Raw genomic sequence first — 24,010 nt, forward strand, 5'->3', positions numbered from 1 at the left:
TTAAATACTGATCTTAAATGAATGTTTTTCCGATCTATTGTTTTTAAAGCTTTTTACATCATTGTGGAAATCAGAAATTTTGTGGGTACATAAAAACATATCATTCATTGTAAATTGTAGTTTCACATTTATTAAAAACATAGTTATCATGCCTTAGTTTCATATCATAACCATAGCTACATTTTATATTCGCTTTTTATCTTTGGAAATTAGGACAGAAATCCATTCAAAGCCGCATAAATTGCTCGTAATTTTTTTTTATCACAAATGTATACGTAATTATTCAGTCGTTAGGTTTAGCACGGTACAAAAAAACGTTAAAGACATGAGTGAAGACCTTTTCAAACGATACGTACCATTTAGGTACAGTAAACACTACAATAAAAACTGGTTTGTATTTCAAACAGGAATAGTAAACCAGCTTCACGATAATGCTAGGCCTATAATTTGTAAATACAGTAGAACAAACGAAATGTCCAATGTAACTGTAGTTACACATTCTTTATGGCGGCACTAACATGTTTAGTGTCCGCCCATTCCTCACTATAACCGTTTCAGCAGGACATTTTTATTTGTACTTCTCTGAAAGCTTGATTTAACCATTTGAAATGTTTGCAAGCGAGCTGCAAACCCGTCTAAATGGCTTGTGTGAAATTCTTCTCAGACATAAAACGATAGCTATTTTATAAAACCAGATGCCCAGTGTCTATCTGCACTTTATTATTTTTGCCTCGTATCAGATCTCAGATCTTGTTTAGCTTTATAACGTAGAAGATATATGTATATGTAATATCCAGAAATAAATTATATTTTGACAGTCAAACAAAAATTAGGAGATAACGGTACTATTATGATACCAAACATCGCCATGTATTCTTGGAAACAAATATTGCGAAAACTCGTTTAAAAAGGTTATCTCTTGTAGAAAATTGCTTTGCATCTCCAAGGAAATATCACGGAAGGGAAAACGGTTTTTCGTAAGTTACAGAGGCACTTGCGACAAATATTCTTAAAGTTCCCGAAACACGTTACGAGTATGGTTATAATGTGGAGGTGTTTGGATTGCGCTATTTGCATAGGAATTAGAAATGGGCGACGGAGTCACGTTCTCCGCGAACTACGAAGTGTACTCGTAGAGTGGATGACATAACCAGGCGTATTGTTGAACCTACATTTCATTCACATTTACTGCGATTGTGCAGTCCGGAAATTATGTGTTTCATAATAAATACTGTATAAGGATGATTTTCTATAAAGGTTTGTGGCAGAATATGTACTCGAGGTGAAGAAATCCCAGGGTAAAATAATATTTTGTATCATATGAGCAATTTGATTTTAACACCTATTTGTAAGGTAAATGTAGCTCGAATGTACTCGAAATTAATACACCTCAACAATACGCATACCACATTGTTTTTGAATCAATAAAGTTTCGATCGATTCTACATAGTTTATTTTAGGACGCACCTTTGGTTATCTATAGGAGTATAAATAAATGAAATCGCTAGCGTGAGGGCGCGCAAAGAGGGTGCACATCACGCAAGTACCCCTGACAATGACTGGTGCTACATACATATTCATCATCCTAGTTGACCCGTGTCGGCTTGGCAGATATTTTTTTAGAATACGTTTTTTATGTATTTTAAAAGTAGAAACATATTAAATAAATGACTGTGTAATGGGAATTAAAAATACGTTAAAGGAGTTGGTACGACTTTTATTAACCTGTATGTAATTGTATAGTTTTGTTTTCTTTATTTTAGAAAATTATATGTTTTGTCGCAAATGTTTTTGAATTTTTCTCTAGCCTGGTGGTTCTGGTTTACTGAATTGAGTTCTTGAAATTTGCTAAAGTGGGGTACGGTATCAATGGCCTCATGGAATAAATTTATATGTAAAGTACCTATTTATGAAATGCATTGTATCACACAAAAAATCACATCCACGAGTTTATAGTACGTGGAATTATTTATGATTATGATTCAACGGTAATAATACCACCTTATTCTAATGTGTTCGTTCATGCATTTACGCTTTCAAAAGTTCTTGTAACAATCGTTTAACCAAAGAATTTATTAGAATACTAGTTGATCTTTGTGCTTAGTTGTTTATTCGAAAAACAAAAAAGTCGTTAGTTCTCAATCTCTCATTTTTATTTACCCATTGAGTATGTGAAACGTGCTTAAAAGGGTCTCTATTTAATTGCAACTAATCAATATCCACCGCATCAGCAGGGGGCACACCACCAATTACGGGGTAAACAGCGTTTAGAAAGGGGAGCCCGACGTATAGTCCACTGAGTCATCAACGGCGAGACGGCGCCGCATGCATGCCGTGTCCGAACCGTCTCATTCCCTGCCTTACAATACATTCTGCGCTTACAATATAGACTGTAGAGTATGAGGTGACCGGGTATTTTAACGCTTTTAATTTGTGCGTAAATTGTTCAAGTATTTATTGCACAGAGTAAACAAAAGAACACATTTTGAGGGTATGTAAGCAAGATAAACACGTCATTTTAATGGTATTTGTGATGTAGTCAATTAGCAGATACTAAATTAAATCAACAGTGACAAGTAAAAACAGGTTCCATGCATCAAAAATATACTCGTATGCATAAAAATGTTTAAACTTCTATGTTCATACAAAGTAACAGTATTTGTCGAGAAGAACATGTTCCTTCATAAAACAGTTATTAGTTTCGTTCTATAAAAGCTATATATTATTGATTCATATAAACGCGTCGCATTTATAACACGACATGTAGCGTCGGCCGAAGCAATAACATGACAAAATTATTATTTTCGCCGGCGGAAGTCTCTTTAGCATATAAAGGGTTTCATGGATCGACGCATACGATAACACTTTTATTAGATTGGCGAAATTGACAACCCGATGGGAATATTTTAAGCCTTTACAACTTGTTCTTTGATTATTCAACTTTGTAACTCGAATAAAAATTGAGAATTATAACGATGTCTGAGGCGAATATTAAGCAGCTTTTGAATAAATAGCTTCTTTATGAAATCATGATAAAATATTTATTCTTTATTCTTAATTTTACAACCATATTGTAACAATAGTTTTTGTTACCTACCTACAAAGAGGAATAGAGAAGGCTCATTTTCTTTTCCGCTAGACCAGACCAGTAACCAAAATTGGTACTGACTCGTTTCTGTTTGAATTACAACAAATATAAACTTATCGTATTTGAAACGTAATATCTAATAAACTTGGAGGCGGTAGGTATGTGTTCTAGGCGAGAGGCGGCGACTGTGGTCTCATTTCCATCAGGATAATGTTACGGAGGCTGCTCAGACTTGCCTGTGGTTTGGCTTACGGTATCCATGGTAAGAAATGTCTAGGAAACGTGTGAATGATTCAAAACAACAGTATCCTCATTTGAAATCTTAAGGTTATATACTACGAGTCTATTAATTCGAAACATGGATATATACTTCCGGTTAGAATTAAGATTATTTTTCTAATGTAAAAAAAAGTAACATGAAGAGTTTTGGAGGTTCTGCATTCGGAGAAATTAGTTCGCAGGTCTTCGGTTGGTCTTGTCTTGACTCCATTTTTTATAACTGTAGCACTGTAGCACAACATAGGTACCTACGCCATCAATATTTCATTCAAATTTTGAAATGTATTTTATACTTAGTCATACCTTATGCCACGGATCAATGATTAATAAACAAACCAGCGTAAATCGATTGCAAGAAATCGGTTTAACAATTTATATTCGTACTTTTATAGAACACATTTTTTCCTAGTGACAAAAAGTTAATTTATTGTAAGAAACAGAATTGAGAGGAAAAGGCTATCGCGTCATCGTGAGTCATAGGCAGAACTGAATCAGTTCTGTATTCCAATAGTTTTTTTCTCATTAGATTGAATAAAATGTCTACGATGTATGTTAAAATATTCACGGTTGGCTGAAGGAAATGAATAGTTAAGTGAGTAGTGAAATATATGTAGATACTGAAGGAGACGCTGCGGCAGACGAACGTTATGTCGATCTTTTTATAGAGCGGGCGCCACAAATAAAATGGAATCAGACGCATGTTGCCCGCGCGTTGGCGTCGAGACGGCCCTATGCACGGAAAACGTCTAAAACTAAACTACCTCATTCGATTTTCAACTGTAATCCTCCGCAATAGGTCTGTTTTATTTCTAGGGCCAAAATTAACTCAGTCAGTTTAACACTACGTTCGTCGTCCAGGGAACTTTCACTCCGTTCGATGCCCTGTCAGTTACGGTACGAGTCACGGTGAGAAATAGCCTGAGGAGAATTGTAGACTGGTTCGACATCATTTAGGAGGTTCATATGTGTATTATGGGCGAATGCGCACATAATATCTTTGACATAGCATGAATATACACAACAGTGAATATTCCCTACATTATTACGTTATTTAACATTTATTTCTTGAGATTTCATAAATTAATTATTTAAATGTGCATGTGTGAATGTTTACGTACATTCATAAAAATGTACACACATAAAAATGTCATTTTAAATATTGTTGATTATAGTGATAATGTACTTAATAATAGTATGAATCAGACTTGCATTGAATGAATAGGAGTTTTATATCTAGAACGTAAATCTATACTAATATTATAAAGCTGAAGAGTTTGTTTGTTTGTCTGAACGCGCTAACTTCTGGTTCGAATTGAAAAATTCTTTTTGCGTTGAATAGACCATTTACGAGGAAGGCTTTAGGCTATAACATTACGCTGCAACTATTAGGAGCGAAGAAATAATGAAAAAAATAACGGAGGAAATTATTCATCCTTGAGGGCGTCAAGGATGCCCAATATAACTATTCCACGCAGACGAAGTCGCGGGCACAGCTAGTATTAAATAAAAATCAAACAGAGCAAAAAAAATCGCCTTAAAATTTGGACGTCATATGTTAAGGGCCTGTTAAAAACACAAATTAGTGTCAGCGGAATAAGAAATAATGTGTTTCAGCCTAAAAATAGCTTAATAAGCGCACAGTCAGCTTCACTGTCGAGCTTTGAGATTTATGGACCGAAGCACAGTGGCCGGAATGTTAGGACACTTCCTTAGTTGGTGATAAAACTGAAAGTGTCCATTCGGGGGTAATTACCCCATTTATAGATAGAATAGTCGCTATTGAGGATCGTCGTCTTACGAAGATTATAGGCTTGCGTGGGTAAAATATTGTGCCACTTCGAATTATAGTCCAAATAGTGCCAGTCATTTGATATTATTCAGTTAGTCATACTTCGCTAATGGCTAATCAGAAGATCTAGTTCTCAACTTTATGTGTTACAAAATCTGTATTGTCCCATAATATAACCAATAGAAATACTTAAACTAGAGTATTGGACAAAGTCCCACTTTTCTTGGAGAAAAGCTTTAATGATGTGACCTCGAGCGCCTAATGTCTCCCGCCCGTTACTCCTCCGTCCTAATGGATATTTACTCTCGGGGTAAACATAAAAGGCCACATCTTGAGGACAAGTCGATAGATTCATAAGTAGTTATTATGTTCACAGCACGTCTCCATTACTTAACTGTTAACAGTTAAAAACTTTATGCCCCTTATAGAAATTTGTATACTCTGTACTCTATGATTCTACAACCATGCAATTTGCTTGCAATGAACGTGGCATTTTAGTCTTTTGGCTCTGAATGTACTCAAAATTGTTTTTCCACGTGTCCAAGGTGAATTACTTAAACATATTTAAATAGAATCACATCTTTATCCCTTACGGGGTAGACGAGCCTATACAGCCATAATACCTAAGGCCATGTTTAGCGTATATTAAGTCACTCGTTTTTTATACAAGTATTTAAATGCAAATGAATGTTTTACATTCGATAAGACATAATTTTTTTTAATAAGTTTTTCGAATTATAAAAACATATTGCAATAATGTAGCATACATGCAAAGGTTAACAAGTGATATTTTATACATGTCCTGTATTACTAACCAAAGTAGAGTAAAAATGTGTAGATTTTTTTCTTAATTGTACTAAAGTTACTTAAATTGGAAATAAAAAGTGCCATGAATTATTTTTTTTCGATTTGTTATTTAGGTTAAGGATATCTACATCACATTAAATTGAGCTACGTAGATTTGGGTTAAATGTTGCCAGTCCTTTGTCCGCTGACAAAATTTGTAGGTATGGTTTTTTTATAATTACTTTTTCCTCCTGGATTTAGTCTCGGTTGCATCCTCACTACTCTGAAGAAGAGCCTGGGGTATGTCTTTAACCATGGATACTGGATTTCCACAACGAAGTGACTCCCATCTGACCTCTGAAACCATTGCAAGGGAACCTAACCCGTATTGGATCAATCATGGTTACACACATTCAGTTGCGTGAATGTGCAGATATTCTGACGAAGTTTTCCTCGCCACGAGGGTATCATAAGGGTATTCAACTTTAATACTTTTAAGTATTGGTTTTATGTAGAGTATTGGTATTATGTGGTTACTCGTATCATCCTGACGTTTATCCTGGTTGTGTCCGCACGTCAGAAGAGTAGCCCAAAGTTCGTCACGCATTTTTATTATCTACCTACGCGACTATCAACGCGTTAATAAGTAAGAAAATTATAAATCGTGAAAACAATTGCGAATGCGAACGCTGAAAAACCGTTTTGTTGCACCGTTCTAAATGTGGCTGGGCGGCGGTGCGGCGGGCGGGATGCGGTGAGCGCGTTTTCGGCGCCCTTGACGATTATATTCAGTGTTGCTATCTACGAATGCATCGGTAAATTGTAAGTTAAATAAGTTAATATTTACTGCCCAATCTAGACGAATACGTGTAAAAGTATTTCATGGTAGGGATAATTAGTATGGTAGATATAATATTAGTGAATTCTTAGTCTATTAATGAAATAAAGAAAATAAAAACTATTTGGCACATTAGTACTCGTATGTGTTTCAATAATATTTATATATTATATACACATACTTATTTATATAATAATAATAGTTTCTTAATTTTAGATCGAATCGGTAAGGTGCCCGGTTAAAATACGTGTAGCAAATAGGGCACAGGTTCTGTAGTACATAATGTTATGTATGTAAGTACATTAGTTTGAATACTTACTGAAGCTCTTACCGTGAGGAAAAACATCGTGAGGAAACCTGCACATTCAGGCAACTGGATGTGAAACCATGATCGATACAATACTGGTAAGGTTCCCCTGCAAAGGTTGCGGAGGTCAGACCGGAGTCGCTTCGTGTAAAAAACTGACTTACCCAATCCAGGATTCATGGTCCAAGGCATACCCCGGGCTCCTCTCCAGGTTGGTAAGGATGCAACCGAGATTAAAGCTAACAAAAAGAAATAAGGCAAGATAATTAAGCGAGCAACACCGGTTAATGCCAACTTTAGCTTGGCTATTTCCGAATACGAACAAGCTTATCTTTTTACAATCACATGGAATTTATTCAAGCTTTGTTCGATGATCTGTGAAAGTGAATCATGAATTCGTTTTGTATTATGGCTAGTAGAAAGCTTTAAACCAGACCTGTAAACAAGTTCCAACTATGTATTAGGTTCGTCTGCGAGGTCGCGTAGGTTAGACGTAGAGTTAGGTTAGGGCTTGCAAAAACCTGCGACTCCGAACACATGGTCATAGGCTTCAAACAGATAAGGTCGTAACCGGGACTAACACCAGTAAGATCTAACACCAGCAGATATATTTCCGACTTGGCTCTCGATTTCCGTATCGAGTGAGTAAACGATCGAGTTGTGGACTTGTGGTTAATTACGACGAGTGGTGAGTAACGGTGGTCGTCGCCGGCGCACGAACACTGGGCCCGCCCCCGGGCGCGTTGGATAATTGCCAGTCGCCACCGTTAGAAATGCATTAAAAACTTCTAGTTCAAGAAACATGTTTTTATAAACTGCAAGTTATTGCTGTACTGTAATTCTATAGTTATTATTTATCTTTTTCTTTTTCTGACGCAAAAATGTCAATCGTTATTTTAATAAATACATACAGGTCTTTTATTTTTATTCTTTTTTAACAGATCTTTATGTCTTTTGATATAAACTCATTTTAAACTAAAAAGTTGAAAGATAGCAGCTGAAACTGTATATCGGGTTTGCGGTGGAATGAAATTGAGACTTTGTATTACTAAAAAAGGTAAGAGTTTCATTAATTACTACAGAATTTACCAACTTCTAAACCCAGCGGTTTGCGCTGTATGTCAGTTAATCAGTAAAAAATAAATCAGTTAGTCAGTGTCCTCTTTTGTATGTTTGGGTAGAAGATTTCAAACTTAACGCTAACTATTTCCACATATTTGAACATTTTTGTATAATGAGAAGATTGAGATTGAAGATTTCAATCTTCTCATCGGTATCAATACCACACACTGAGCAAAGCGTATACCTATGTAGTTGAAGTGTTTGTGTAGACTCTAAGCGGGTCAAGTGCAAATATTATTTGCGGGAGCCGGCTCTTAACAGGCGTAATATGGAAATATTATGTTTATCCGCTATGAGATGTGCTATTTACAACAGAATGTACAAAACATACATGCATACATATTATCACGTCTATATTCCTTGCGGGTTAGACAGAGCCAACTGTCATGAAAAGAGTGGTAAGCCACGTTCAGCTGTTTGGCTCAATAATAGAACTGAGACGCAAGTAGTGACAGAAGAAGAATCTCAAGTTTGTAAGCTTATCCATTAGTTGCCTTTTACGACATCTAAGGGAACTAGATGGAGAGGTCCATTTCTTATTTAAGATTATTTATTCTTATCTAAGAGAAAAACTTAATATCAACTTTTATACCTATAAGGGAAATTGTTGCTAGTGACGTCTGGCGTCAATCAGGCGCCAGAGCTCACACAACCTTTGTGATATTTTATGACGAGGAAATTACGCAGTATAGGAAAATTCTGGAAAGAAAGTACTAAGTATGAAAATAATATATATATATCTCTTCTATGGAAAAGTGATTTGTAAACTATACTTGATGCTTCTAGGCTTTGACTAGGGGATTTTAATTGACCTTCTTAGGCGCAGTGGCAATTTCATGCGGAACTTGGTGCTATGATAAATATAAAAGAAAAACATCTATTCTTTATCATTATCTAACATACTGCTAGTCCATCACCAGCGAAGGCTATTGGTTAATGAAATACCTAAGAGACGACGCATCTGCATTCGCCTTATTAAAATGCACCAGCTGTTCTCAATAGTGCAATGTCAAATGCAGTTGCTTATAAGGAAAGGTCAGGCTAGTGTTCAATAAGTCTATGCAGGTGCACTCGCATGGCAGCTGCGCCGAGCACGCGCCAGCAATTATAATAGTTAGAGAACTTGTGAACCATCCAGTAATTAAAGGTACATAACCTTGGTAGCTTCTCTATGGTTTTTTCAGATTTAAAAAAGTAATACTTCGCTTTGTGTGTACGCAAACATTGACGCGCATAGAAAACTTTGATATGGTGGGCAGTTCCTTGCATATTCAAGTAATCAAATTTTGACTGTGCATGTAGGTATTGTGAAACTACAGAATACAAGCACTGCAAGTACCAAACGTTCAAAGAGAAAGCGGTAATATTTTCATGAAGGACCTTGCACGGGATGAATTTTTATTACTATTATTAATTCAAGGAAACTCATTAATATTTATAGTACCTACCTAGTTGCTATATGAAAACAAATCAAGTCTTACTGCCCGAATAGGCATTTGATTCATAAACAAACCCTTTTTAGCAAATAAATTAATAAGGTTTCAACGTCTCATACGAAGGAGTCAGCTAAACGCCGGTTTTCAATGCCAGTACGCATTGGAAACGAGAGGCAGTATTTCAGCTGTAGTCTTATCCCTATTGAACCATCAATCATCGAGCCATTACAATGTTTTCCACATTCTACTACTATTCATACGTCAAGCAAAACGTATTAAAATTTGCTATTATTTGTACCGATTTTGTGACTGTTAATCTAGGATTAACTGTTCATTGATAACAATTATTCTCATATCGACGTCATAAAACAATGTTAGCAATTTCAAGGTGCTGGGTGTGCGGCGATAAATCGAAATGCTGCGTTCATAAATCCGATTTAATTAAAATAGCGTTAAATGCCAACATGTTTCCATTAACCTCCCATACGTTAATCGAGCCCGTTATTTTTGTACACCGTCTAGAGTAGTGTAATGATGGACGTGCACGTGGGTTCACGGAATTCGACGAAAAACAATTGTATATTCATAGCACAAATTCCGATAATTTGTTACATATTCTTTGTTGATTATAACCATTTATCGCCATTGAAATAGGAAAACGACGTTTTCATGAATGTTGTGTATTATAAATGTGTGGAAAAATTTTAATCACTCTAATGGTGGTCAATAAACATTCTTGTTATGTACCAAGGTAATTCTATATTAAAACTAACTGTACCTATCAGCACACCAAAACGCTCAATTAATTGGTACATTATATATAAAAATAAAGCGTATTTTTGTGTATTATAAAGATTTTACTTACGTGTGTTAAAATAACTTTCCTATAAATTTGCGACCTCTGTCAGTCTTAATAAGTAGGAAGACAGTTTTGATTGTGGTTTTGATGGAATGTATTTTTAATTTACAAATATTAGCACTTTCAACCCACATCACTTACATGGCTGACTTCGTGGGGAGCTGAAATACTCTAATTTAATTTCCTCGCTGGAGGTTTTAATGTGTGAGCTAGGCTTTGCTGTTACATATTTTATGAGGCAAGATTAAAACATTCTGCCGGTCATGTGAATAAAAATTCATGGAGGTTGTACGTTTAGCGTTTCTTCGACCGAGGGGCGAACAACAATACAAATGCTAATTCCGACATTTCGTCGCGACCTCCACTTTTGATTTCTCACTCGGCAAAGTTTCCTATCCACGACACGATTTCGCAATTACTGAACTATATTTTAGTATTCAGATTTTATATTTCAATTTATGAATCTTCACCTTTTGATATACAAATGGCAACTTTATGGTAATGTGGCTGTAGTTGGAAATAAATCAGTAACTGTAATATAAATGTAAACTCCTTCTATTGTATCCGGCAGCAAGGCTTGGTCTGCCTTGTGTGGAAAATGGCTCGGAAAATATGTTAATAAATAAACTCGTATTAATGTCAATGTCTTGTATTGGCAATTTTTAGCACAATGTTTCCCAAGTTAAATTACTTATCAGAAATTCAATTCAATGGCCGCCACCCAGTCTGTCACTGCAAGTATCTGGCAATAAATCTTAAACGAAGGTATCATTTTCCTGGGCCGTGATGTCAGCGGCTCGCCTTGAACGCGCGTTCTCTTCATTCCCGTCTTATACTAGTACTTTTACAAAACACTGACAGTGTAGAAATGAGCTCATTCATATTTGACTGACCTTCTGTCTTTTTGGGTTAGTTCGCAGGTTGAGGATTTCATAGTTAACGATCAGCAAGTAAGTAACAGCTTTAAATGAAGGTTAACATTTCTGTCTGTCTCGACTGAATGAGCCAATAATATTTCTTACACATTAAAAAAAACACACATAGCTTTACCTCAGTATTTACCATGATTTATAGAGGTGCACGTGGGACTCTTAGATAATTATTTACTTGCTGCAATGCTATTGAACATGCGTCAATCAATCTTAAGTAGCCAGCACGATTTGCGTGACCCGTGTTCAATCTAACACAATCTATCACGAATAATTTTTAGTACCTACTTGTTAATTACGTATAAAATATTTTGTTAATTATAAAATAGATAGTTAAATTAAAATTATAAGCCAGAAGAGTTAATAAAATTTACGGCTAATAATTGTACAGAATGAAAGATCCTGTGTCTTAAAATGATTACTTGAACGAGATAAGATTACATTTTATAACTTTTATTAAGTTAAAATATCAACTGTGTTTATATTTCAATATAATGAGTTACCATTAAACAAGTTCAAACAAGGTAAGCTGACATTATCCTCACAAGACATAATACAAACTCAACACACGTCGGCTTCTCGTTAGTTCATTAATAGACTCTTTTATCTCTTCGGGACAGCCGTGAGACAACACACGCGCATCGTATTTGTACTGTCACTTCGCTGACTTGTGAACTTATTAATCCCGTATCGAGATAAGTTTTAAGCCGGTGGTTTGGGTGAAAGTTGGTACTATATCAAACATATATTTGCTAATCTCTATTAGTAAAGACAATATCAGTTAACATATAAGAACAAAGTAAAAGTCTTTTGCCCATTTCTCTTCCCACTCATGAAACAAAACACTATCGTCATATTTACTATACGAGTTCTGTTACTGCGCACACTTGTGATGGCGATTGATCCGGTTACGTCCTCTCCTGAATCAATGACAGCTAATCGTTCTTTTAGTCCTTAAAATATTACTTAATCTCTGTGACACTATAAATAAAAAGCATTGGCTATATTATAACGATAACAATTCTTATAACATGATTTGAGTTATGTTAAACTTTTGTATTCCTTAACATCTTTTATTGAAAGAAAATCTAACGAAATTGTTGATGCTCTAATTCTAAGAAACTTTAAAATGTTTGGGCATTACTTTGAAGTTATGGTCTTATCTAAAGTTTTGAAGGGCGTTACACCCGCTTTCAGGCCTTATTAATATTGATTTCATTTGTGTAAATCTATATTTAGATACCTACTTACTGACTTTTCTTAAAGTAACTTCACGATATTTAGATGAAAAGGGTTTTAAGTAGTAACTAAGTTTTTAAGAGTCTCCTCATCAGAACCTCACTTCACCTCCTCACCCTCCTCATTAGCAAAGAAATCAAGTTTCGATGAAGTACCTATTAATATCTAAATTTGTCTATTTTCAAAACTTGAAAGTATTTTTGAAACGGATTAAATAAGAATTACTTTTGCCTAAATAATGCCACCCAATAAGCCTTTGTAAGCCAATTGATATTTTAATCGGGAAATAAAATTGGTGTTCTTTAGATTTGAATTAAAGTTTATAATTGCTCGAGACGTCTTTGTGGAGTCTTGGAGAGCTGTCCGAATGAATTATAAACAAGGTAATGTTGGTTTTGGCGTGAGCCGCTGTTTGAGGACCCTTGGCTTTGGGCTCCTCTAGTATTATTAGAATTTGTCTATTTGTTCTCAAAATTAAGTTTGAGAACAAATAGACAATCGATTCCATTCCATTTTATTTGGAAAATTTCGTGGGAAGAGAGAAAATAATTCAGTGGAATAAAAACGTTATAAATGTGGAATAACATAGTTTCATTGAATGCTTTTCCAAAATAGTTCTCAAATTTCTCAGTTTGTCTTTTTCAGTTTGCTTCTTTTGGAAATAGAGAATTTTAGTTGCCTAGAATAACGCAAAGCATACTTCTATAATCATGTCGTAACTTTATGTTTGAATAATAATCTTTACCACTTTTTCCAACAATAAGATTACTTACCCATTACATGTATTCATGTATGTCTTTCACCTTGTCAGTGAGCTTAGAAATCAATCTGTAAATAAAATAAAATACTGGTCAGGCAGAAGTATCTACAACCTGTAGTTTTTTACTAGAGGAGATTTGTGACACTTTACAGCTTAGTAAAAATAATAACGTAGTTGTAGCAATAGAAATAAGTACTGCGCGTGCGGCCTTATTGACAAACTGATGAGACAAGCGTATCGAAAGTAAACGCCATGCCGAATCAACTTCGTGGTTCTAGATTTTTGACATTTAAAAGAAAAAAAATCAGCTATTATGAAACCATTATGGAAGTACCTATTCCTTTCTTAAAATAAATGATCTTTATTAAAACGAATAATGCGGTTTTGTAGAAAAATTCAATCTTAAAATGGTCAAAATCGTTTAGGCACGATATGGTTAAACAATTTACTGCTTTACTTAGTAGAATTAATGCATTAATTAACGAGATCTGTTTAGATAATTAATTTCGTAATTAGCTGTTAGTTTTATAGGCTATGTGGGCGCCAAGAGTAGTCGCAGGGTCAAAGTGACTCCCACTTATGCAATCAATTGCTTAATAAGTCAGAACAATAGTCGTGACCACTGACCACATCACCATATTAATTATTCTGATGAATAACACCATTTGCAGCCGGTTGGTGAATAACAAATCGATTGGATCTTGTCCGCAGGAAATGACGTCAATAATACGATGTGCAATCAAATATTTTATGTTTACTCTCTTATACATTTTATATTGAAATGAGATAAACGGTACGGTTGTGTCCCACAAAGTATAGGAAGACCATATCGCTTTTTTCTGTAGATGTAGTTGGAAGTGACCGAAAAACGATGTTAATAAATCCCAACGTGAATCGGAAATTTTGTACTCTCTCACTTTGTAGCCAGCTGCTGAAAATGTGATTGCGAAAATTTCATGTGAAGAATACGCATGTAAAATGACCATTTCCTAACTAAAAAAAATTGTTAAAAATAAAATTGTCTAAAATGTCGAACAAATTATTTTAAAAAAGAATCAATAAGTGAAAAATCGGAATCGAAGGTAAAGTTTCGATACAGCGCCTTAATCCAATTTAACGGTCAATGGAAATGGAGAAAAAGTCGCCATTTGATTGTGACGAGCGGAGCGGTGAACCAAAGCTGGGTCAGATGAAATTCATATTACATCAGTGGTTTCAGATAATTATAATCGACTATTGTTATCGAAAACGCAATACAAATCGAGCCAGATTGATAACTTAGGAAACCTCAAAATTGAGAGAGATTGTAATCTAAGGATTACCTAACTGATTTATATTGGGAGTCGGCGAGTTCAAGAGAAGCAGTAACTGTGATACCTAGATGAGAATAAAAAACACTATTTGTATTTTTACCATAATAGGGAAAATGAATATCGTGAGGAGCAAATGTCTCAGTAGGGTATGCAGAAGATGGGAGCAATTAGTGATAGCGTTATTTCATCTGTTCTTATCAGAAAATACATGTCAGTCTCACATTCGAAAATAAGGTACGAGTAATGATCGCCGCGAGAGATAGTCTAATGGTAGTCTTGATCGCTATCCGTAGGAAAATTGAGGTGTAATTAACATTAATCATAGAGATGTGGGCTCTAAGGATAAAATGTGAGCATCGCTCGTCATGGGGCCAAACCAAGCATTTCAATGTTAAGGCAATCTATTGATGCGTCTAGATATACCTACTTTAAAATATGCTAGCCTTTAGAATGAGCTCCATAATGCTATACTGCTTAAAAGAAAGATTAGTTATTGAAAACGTAGATAACTTTAAATATTGTGTCTACTGGCAATGAATTTTAAAGGAATTTAATCTCTTTGATTTTTGTTGGCTGGATTGCTATGAATAAGCCCCAGCAAAGTCGTATGCTATTTAATCTTATACTATTGAATGAGCAATACATATAGGTTAAATTAAAAACTTTTTGACATTGTAGGCGTTAACGATGCTTTGATTAGGGGTTTACTACCTACAACTCTACATCAACTGGTAAAGGTAAATATGCATTATGTATATTTGTAGCAGACATATAACGGAAGAATCCCCTTACGTATGATGTGTGACAAAAGAGTCCTGCCGGAAAAGACGCTAATAAATTACACATCACTGTTTAGTCTGAACTATATTCTTCGAGATAATTGACCTTCTGACCTGGGATCCTAGTTAGTGTAGCAGCTTCATCGCCGTGTTATTAAGGCTGAACAAAAAAGGTTGTTGACAATATTTTTCTCTTTCATAAAAATGAGTTGCCTTTGTTAAAATCCTTCTGCCATGATTGAAGACCTCAATTGGATTTTTTACTCAAATACCGCATGCCAATTATATAAGTTCTATTTGGTTTCTTGATAAAGAAAAAAATAATATTTGCTTTTTATAAAATTTTACGTTTCGAATACCAACTAAGTATTCCTCAAGCAATACAGACAAAAAATACTTCCCAAAGGCGCTCGCAATTTTCATAATAATCGCGGAATTTTTCAGTGCAATATTCGTTTCTGTCTGACATCGCGTGACTGGCTCCGTACCGCGGCCGTGCCTGGCACTGTCCCGCCGTCGCGTTGCCCGTCCCGCTGTCATGTCACGCAGCGGGCCGCGGCCACTATGTCGCTATGCGGATACATACAAATTTAAAGATACCCACGTCTTTCGGGGTAGAGTCCCGGTTATTTAAATATCAGTGAGACTAGGTTATAAAATGAGAAAAGGAGAGAAGAAATTCACATAAATCAAGTTAAAGATTGTTGAACCTTTATAATACATATAATAGACAGTAAAACCGATATGGGAAACATTTTACGTAGAATTTATGAAAAGGTGTTATTCGAAAGATGACTACACTGATATCTTATTTCACATCTTCCTTTTTAGTAATCATCTAAGCAACGACTTCCGACGATAGTAACGGCGGGAGGCAGATGTATGGGTCCGCGAAGCGGCTGCAGTAAATCAGCGCTTGCGCATCGTTCAGCCAATCGCAAACGTGGATACTCGCGTCATTTGCACCTGCCGGGAAAGGAAGCTCTAATGAACCCCGTTGCATATTGCATTTGGTGAGAACTTCTATATGCACTTTTGTTGCTATGGTAAATTGTTCGTTACGCAACTGTCATGGAAGAAAAGGAAATAGAGATATTCGTGTTTTGTTGTATACTTTAAAGTCTTAAATACGTATATTTTATGATTCGTTCTTAATGGTAAAAACAATAAAATAAAATAGCTTTAACAATACTATTTATTTGTTGAAATTCATTGTGTGAAGTCACGCAATCTGTTTTCATTTTGTTCTTTTTGTATTTCTCTATTCATATTGATGCACATCATAATCGCGAAACGTGGTTATACATCTACCACTATAGCCATTTTTTTTTTGCTTCAAGCCATGATTGAATGTCTATTACAACAAAATTTAAATACTTAAAGTATCAATTCTAGGACGGTTGATATTTTCACACAAGCAAAGGGTTTGTTACTAACATCGCTAAGAAATATAATAAAATTAAGGAGCTTACATTAGAGAAAACGAGTATGTGCTTAGCGGAGTGCGGCGCACATAGCGTCACACAAACGATTAACATTCAAAGCCAGTAGAACTGTAATTACTCGAGCCAGGCCTGGCCACAGTCCCGGCAACTTTTATTCGCAGCAATTAAGTTTAATGCCTGTTTTACATCTCCAGCCGAATGTCGAATCGACTCTAGATGAGGTGAACGCGGATTCGCCAACTTTCAATATTAAACTTACCGACCTAGTTTCCAATTAAATTTTCTGAATTAATTATGGAGTCAAGGAAAGTTAGAAATAATGAAGTCGATTTCTTTTTGTGTAAAGATTTCGAAGTTTTATAAAAGCGATGAAGAATTCATATACTATTCCATGCTTCACTTCACACCTATTTAATGATTAAACTTTATATCTTCTTTAAAGATCAATGCGTGTTTGGAGACGTGAGATTTGGCAGACCTACGATATAAGCTAAGCAGTACCTTCTTTGTTTATAAGGATTGGACAGATGCATAAAGATGAAGGACTTAATTCGCTGACTGAAGCGACGACGCGAGCACTGAATGACAATTCTGGAAAGCAAGTTATAGTCTGAATCCTTACATTTTAACTAAGAAGACTTGATACTACTCAATAGGTTTATTATATGAGCTAGGTAAAATTATGTAATTTTTTATTTAACTTAACATCCGTTTTTATTTAACATCCGTGCTCTTTACTCATAACTACCTTGAGTAGCAGAAGAAGTTATTTATGCAAGAATTTAATGGATTCCCAGGTGTGCTTTTATAGTAGAAAAAATATAAAGATAATTAAAATAATTCTGCTAGCCGTTAATACTATTCCATTTCAATGATTTAATTGAACTTAATATAATGGGAAATTTCCAGACAAATTTATTACTTGGCAGCGTTAATTTTGTTAGCAAAATCAGGCCAATAATTTTTTAGTTTATTTTTTACCAATCAACTTGGGGCGAAGATACATTTTTAATATGTTTTTGTAACGCGATATCTTTCGAACCGTAGGTCCGATTTTTATGAAATAAGGTAAGTATGTAGGAACTGCCGTTAAACGTTAAGTCGTTTTTGAGATATTAACAATTATGTTAAAAAAAAAAGTGTTCGCGTGGTCTATCTTCGCGGCGAACGATTATAAACAAATAAACAACTTTTCTTGCTTCAATGCTGGTCTGTTCAAAAATATATAATATGTTTTTATTATAAGAATTGTAAATTTTGAACTTGTAATTTGACTCGTCGTTGTTACGACATTCCCTTCATTTTTTACGTTGTACGTCCATTAAATTCATATTTCAACCGTATAAAATGAGTTTTAGACCAGTGACCCCTGTGCGAGACCTCAGTCGATTACACTGGTTATTAACTAAGTATTTCATCTAAATGCGGTCACCGGTGATTTTATAGTGAAGGGAACGGCGCTGTTGTTAGCGCGCGGGCACGCACCACTAAATCACTTGGTATCGATAAAACTAGTTGCGCGTTTAGTAGCCACCTTTACTTAAGATGGCTTTGATTACCGGATTACACTTAGTAATTAAACGTATTAATAGCCTTTTGTCTCAACACCAGTTTCGTAAGCACTCGTGTTGGTTAAAATAAATACCTACTTGCCAATTTATAAATTATTTTATTAGGAATTTGTGACGTGACCTTTACAGTAGATGTATTATCTGAGTAAATCTTTAGTGAATTCCTCATGTGAGATTAATTGAGGTTGGAAGACGGCTTGGCGGCGCACACGCAGGTGCGTTGCATCATAGAGGTGCATTCCACACTTCGATACTCGTAGAACCCGTTACATTAGGATTGTGTTGTGTATAATGTGTTACGCCCGTGGGGAATATATCTGAACGACCATGTATGCTTTACTAACGCATGATGGAAGTGTTATCAGATTTATAGCTTTTAAGTGGAAGCAATTGAAAGTTGAAAGCATTTAGGCGTACATTTCTTTATCTTACGTTAAGATTATTGAATATTCTGTCACGATTGGGCTGCACAACAAAAGATCAATTTTAATTTAAAAATAAATATTGTATATATGGAGAAAATTTTATCTATACCTAGCAAGTATTTTTTCTGCACAAAGCAAATGTAACGTAAGCCGTTTTATAACTGCTTTGTACCTACCTACTAATGTGATATGATCTCGTCCGTTGCACAGTGCAATGAAACATAAGAACTTAATTCGCTAAATCTTTATCTAGTGGGCTGGTACCTCGTTTATTATTGTATGTCTGTCGGTTATTTGGTCACGCAAAACAGCTTACAGGACATGATCAAAAGTAAACCGGTTTCCATACCACTAAGAAGACCTCAGACTGTAGGTTTGCCTTTGTATTATTCCAGAAATTAACTACAATCTAGAATACTCTTTACCTTATTAAATTGTTTCCTTGAAGATTTCAGTTTCTCCTTGTGAATGAGATAAGATATCTATTTTTCAGTAGTCTGCATGTATATAGTGCGTGCGTTTGTAATATAACTGTAAGTCTGAAAATTGTTTATAAAAATCCGTTGTAATAATGCCTTTAAGATGTTTCATGCAATAGCCTTTTGTAGTAAAAAGATTATAAGTTACATTTTCTATTAATGTAAATATGCTTTTTTTGTGAAACAGATTTCAGTGCATTTTTATATAGGAGAAAATTTATTATTCACCATCAATAATCAATGAAGTCATTTTTATATTTATAATTGTGCACTGTTCAATGTTTGACTAATTGTTGAGTTAGCCTTGATACAACAGACTGCACGCCTCCACGTCGCAAAAATTATAAAGATTGCAGTAGTCCTTCTGTAGAGGAAGACAAAAACGGGAAACCCGTGCCACTATACTTCTGGACCCGGGGTCCGCTTTACGACATTTCTTTCTCCAGTTTGTCTGGTTTGTAGCGCCTTTAGTTTCAGTACGTCAATCCACAGTACACATCGGAGGAACTCTAGCATTAACTTTATTCAGAAACTTTTTATGCATAGTAAATAATCCCAAATATACTCGTAGTTATGAGCAATTTTTATATTTTTAGACTTTTTTAAAACTTGTATTAATATAAATATATTCTCAAGTAAAAGAAAAAGTAAATTTGCATTATGAATAGTTGAGATGTGATGGAGGTATAATAACTGAAAGAAATGGGGTAGAAGTTGTGTGAAGTGTAATAGGTATTTCACTCTGAATACCTACATAAATCAGGCAACAGAGAATATAGTTTTAAAAAGGTCACATGTTATCTTCTGAACATCCTATTATCTACTAGCGGTTGTCCGCAATTTTCTTTGATCTTAAATAGATCCATTATATTTTTGGCAATATATTTCAAATACAGACATTGGTCTGTTACTATTTATTATATGTAGATATAGATTTTTGTATAGAATATACTTCTTGGATATAACTAGACTAGAATATTTTTTTGGAAAAAGCCAATTCGCTTTGTGTATTTACCCTAATGATGCGACTCGATATAGATATATTTGGTTCTGTGGCTGGTAGGACAGGCAGGATACATAAATTTTGTTATGCCAATGAAGACTGGTTAGTCAAGCGCTTGGTTTTTTATAGACTTGTCTAATTACAATAATTGTGATCGTGACACGCTGAGATTAGTTGTATATGTACATATGTATTACGTTTTTAAGGTAAGAACACACCAACAAATCAGCTTTATTTATAGTTCAATTCAATTAGTGCAGTATTTAACTAATTTGCCAACTAATAAATAACTAACTATAAGTAAAAGTTATGTGTGTATTTTTACTTATGTGTTTTTAGCGTTTATGAGTAACTAAGAACTAAATCTTAAAACCGACCTTGCAAAAACTTTTGATGTGTCAAATAATTAGTATTGAAAAAAAATATATGGAATATAAGAAGTATATCATGCCCGTCATATACCTCAGGCATTGAGGCTGTAATAAAATAACCTTGTATCATCTTACCTTTTTAATTAATCTATCAACATGCCTATAACTGTACTCGTCGAGATATTAAGAACCTCTTCAATGTGTATACGTGCATTGATGTGATCTACAGGAAAACGAGTTTTTATGATCCTTATTACGCGATGCTCCATGACCTTTTGTGTCCTTATGACCTACACAACAAATTAAAACGATGAAATCATATTAAATTTATTATACAAAACTGATTGATTAACTTGATTCCTAATTAAAAGAAATATGTATAAATCAACATACATTATTCAAATAGATTTGCAAAATATGAATGTTTTTAACGTAATGCTGTAGAAATCGTGTCGAAATATAATTTTTTGTCATCAATATTATGAAATGGTTTCGATTTGTCTGAAATGAATTGATCTTAACGCAAACTGACACCAGTAGAGGCCTTTCTTGACACTAATCGATTGCCAATATCAAATTATAATTTAGTTATAGTTCAAACGGAATATTGTGTGGTTTGTAACACTTCATCGTGTTATCTTCTTCTACTTTCAAGTTATAACATTATTTGAACGTTAGAGTTTTTTGTAAGAATGACATAAGATGTATAATGTTCTTAAATTTTTCCTATATTTTAATAAAAGTTCAAACGAAAAAAGATGTATATGTAGGAGATTACGATGTTTAGGTCATGGTTAATTCCTTGGTCAAATAACTCTGAACACCTTAGTTCATTTTTAATTTAACATTTCTATTTGAGTCTGTATCTAGTTCGTTTGGACGTTCGGAACCATACCTTCAGTAACACATAAATAATTTATGTGCTGGCGAACAGAAAGTAGACAATCACGTTTTAGCCGCATTTTGTATGTAATGTGTGGCGTCAGTGATTGCGGCCTGATTGTCAGTAATATTTTCTACGTATCTTTACACGATGTAGGTACTTTATCAAAGTTTACATATGCCTAAAAATAATAAATATGTATACTCATCGTAATTAACGATGAACGTCTTATAAGTGCGATAAAAAATAGATTTTTCTTCTTGTTCCAGGCGGTAGTCACGGTTGCATCCTCACCTGTTTGGAGAGCAGCCCGCGATGTACCTTTATGACCATGAGCCTGGATTGGGTAAAAAATAGATGACCACTTAAATAAAAAATGAATCAAGTAAAAGACCAAACTGGGTTTCGTTCCGACATTGAAAGTGGAGTAGAAACAAAGTTTTCTTGAACAGTCTACTAAAACGGGCTTAAACCTATAGGTTAAGAAGCTGTGTAACATTTATTGTGAATGCTTTCAAATGATAGAAACCTAGGTAGGTAACTTTCTTAATGGTAAGTAATTGTCAAAATAGTTCCATTGAGTTTTTAATGCTACAAAAGCTACTTTCGATTCCTTTTAGAAACCACTCGGTCATGACTCTATTGTGTTTTCACGAAAGATCAAGGTTATAAAAGGCTTCAATAAAATTATAAGTACTATAAGTAGATGGTTGACAAGATCAGCAAACAGATTTCATTCTCCACGCTTTTTCGAACATCATAAAAAGCCAATGTCGTTTAGAGATATTTTATTTCAAAACCTGGTTTTACTATAAAATTTTTAATTAAAGTCATACAATCAAGTCCGTCATTTTAAGGCTAAACATTGATTAATTGCTTTAAAAACTGATGGGTATACAATGATTTTGCATCTATAAAGCGAACCTTTATTAAATTGTACTGAACACACGTTTCAGATCTTTTAGAAACTTGATGGTGTCATAAATTTTCATTATTCAATTTATACTTAATATTGTGGAATAAAGAATGCTGGGTAAATTTGAAATATTAGGCGTGAAGGACTATACGTTGTATTGTAGCTAGCCGTCATTAGGTTTTTTTTATTTTCTCCACTGGGTGTGCTTCATCACATTTCAATGCATGGAATTAAAAAAAGGCTACTTTAATGTATGGAAATCCAACTACAGCCGTCCTGTGATCTGAGCTCTGCAGTCACGACATGCCCATATATTTGATACACAGTATTATTCAATCACATTACCTGCCGAACTTCCATCCATTATGATAATACGATCCATATTAGGATTTGTTTCTATTGTACCGCTTCCTCTCTGGTAGTCCCATTACAGAATCATAAGGTATGCTTTATATTATAGAGGTATACAACAAGCAGTTTACTTTCTCTACTCGGAATGTAAATAGCCCATGGTCTGTTATAGAAGCATTTTCTCTCTAATCGTGAAGTTGTTGGTATGAGTAAGCTTTACCAAGACGGTTTGGGTAAATTGTATAACTAACTTTACGTCCGTCTTTATACACAATTTTCTGTAGATTGATTTAGATGAAAACGCGTGAAGAGGTAACGAACAAACAAAATAAACTTCCTTTCGCATTTATAATATTACTTGGGATGTTTTTAGTATGCAGTGTATCATACTTTTTAAAGAGACAGTGGCAAACATGAGGTCATAAAGTGCTAAAAAAATTAAATCAAATCTCTCACAACAATAGCTCGGATGATATAAAAACACTTGGTGGACAGACAATGTGGCTGGGATGACACCTCTCCTAACCTACCCTTGGAACAATGGTCTCGTTAACTGAAACAATAATAGTCTACGTCTGGTCGACCGACTGCTTCCCATCCTTCGGCCGTTTATTAAATCAAATAATGAATATTTAAATTAAAAACATTTTTCCTTATCCATAGTTCGACTGTGTCTTTTGTCGAGGTTATATTTGTATGGATAATAAAGTTTTACATGAACAACGTGAGCGAATGAGCGATTTCTGTAATATCCCCTGTATGTGAAAACGCATGTTTGTCGACTCTGCCGTCTGCAATAAAGTAACGGAATAATACACAGTTTCTTCAGAGTTTTGTCTGAAAACCCATACCCTGCGCATGTTGCAGACTGGTTGTATTAAACATGAAGTTTTATTGCTTGGCTTTGTTCCACGCATGGACATAAAGCCCGCCTGAGCTTCAAAGCTGTTAGTATTTACATGATGGTCTGTTGTTGGCGTTAGATGGCTCGGTTCGGTGGCAATGGAGATGGGATGTGATCCAAATTGTTGTAATTGCATTA

This window comes from Amyelois transitella, chromosome 3 (assembly GCF_032362555.1).
Source record: "Amyelois transitella isolate CPQ chromosome 3, ilAmyTran1.1, whole genome shotgun sequence".
In the NCBI taxonomy this organism is placed as follows: Eukaryota; Metazoa; Arthropoda; class Insecta; order Lepidoptera; family Pyralidae; genus Amyelois; species Amyelois transitella.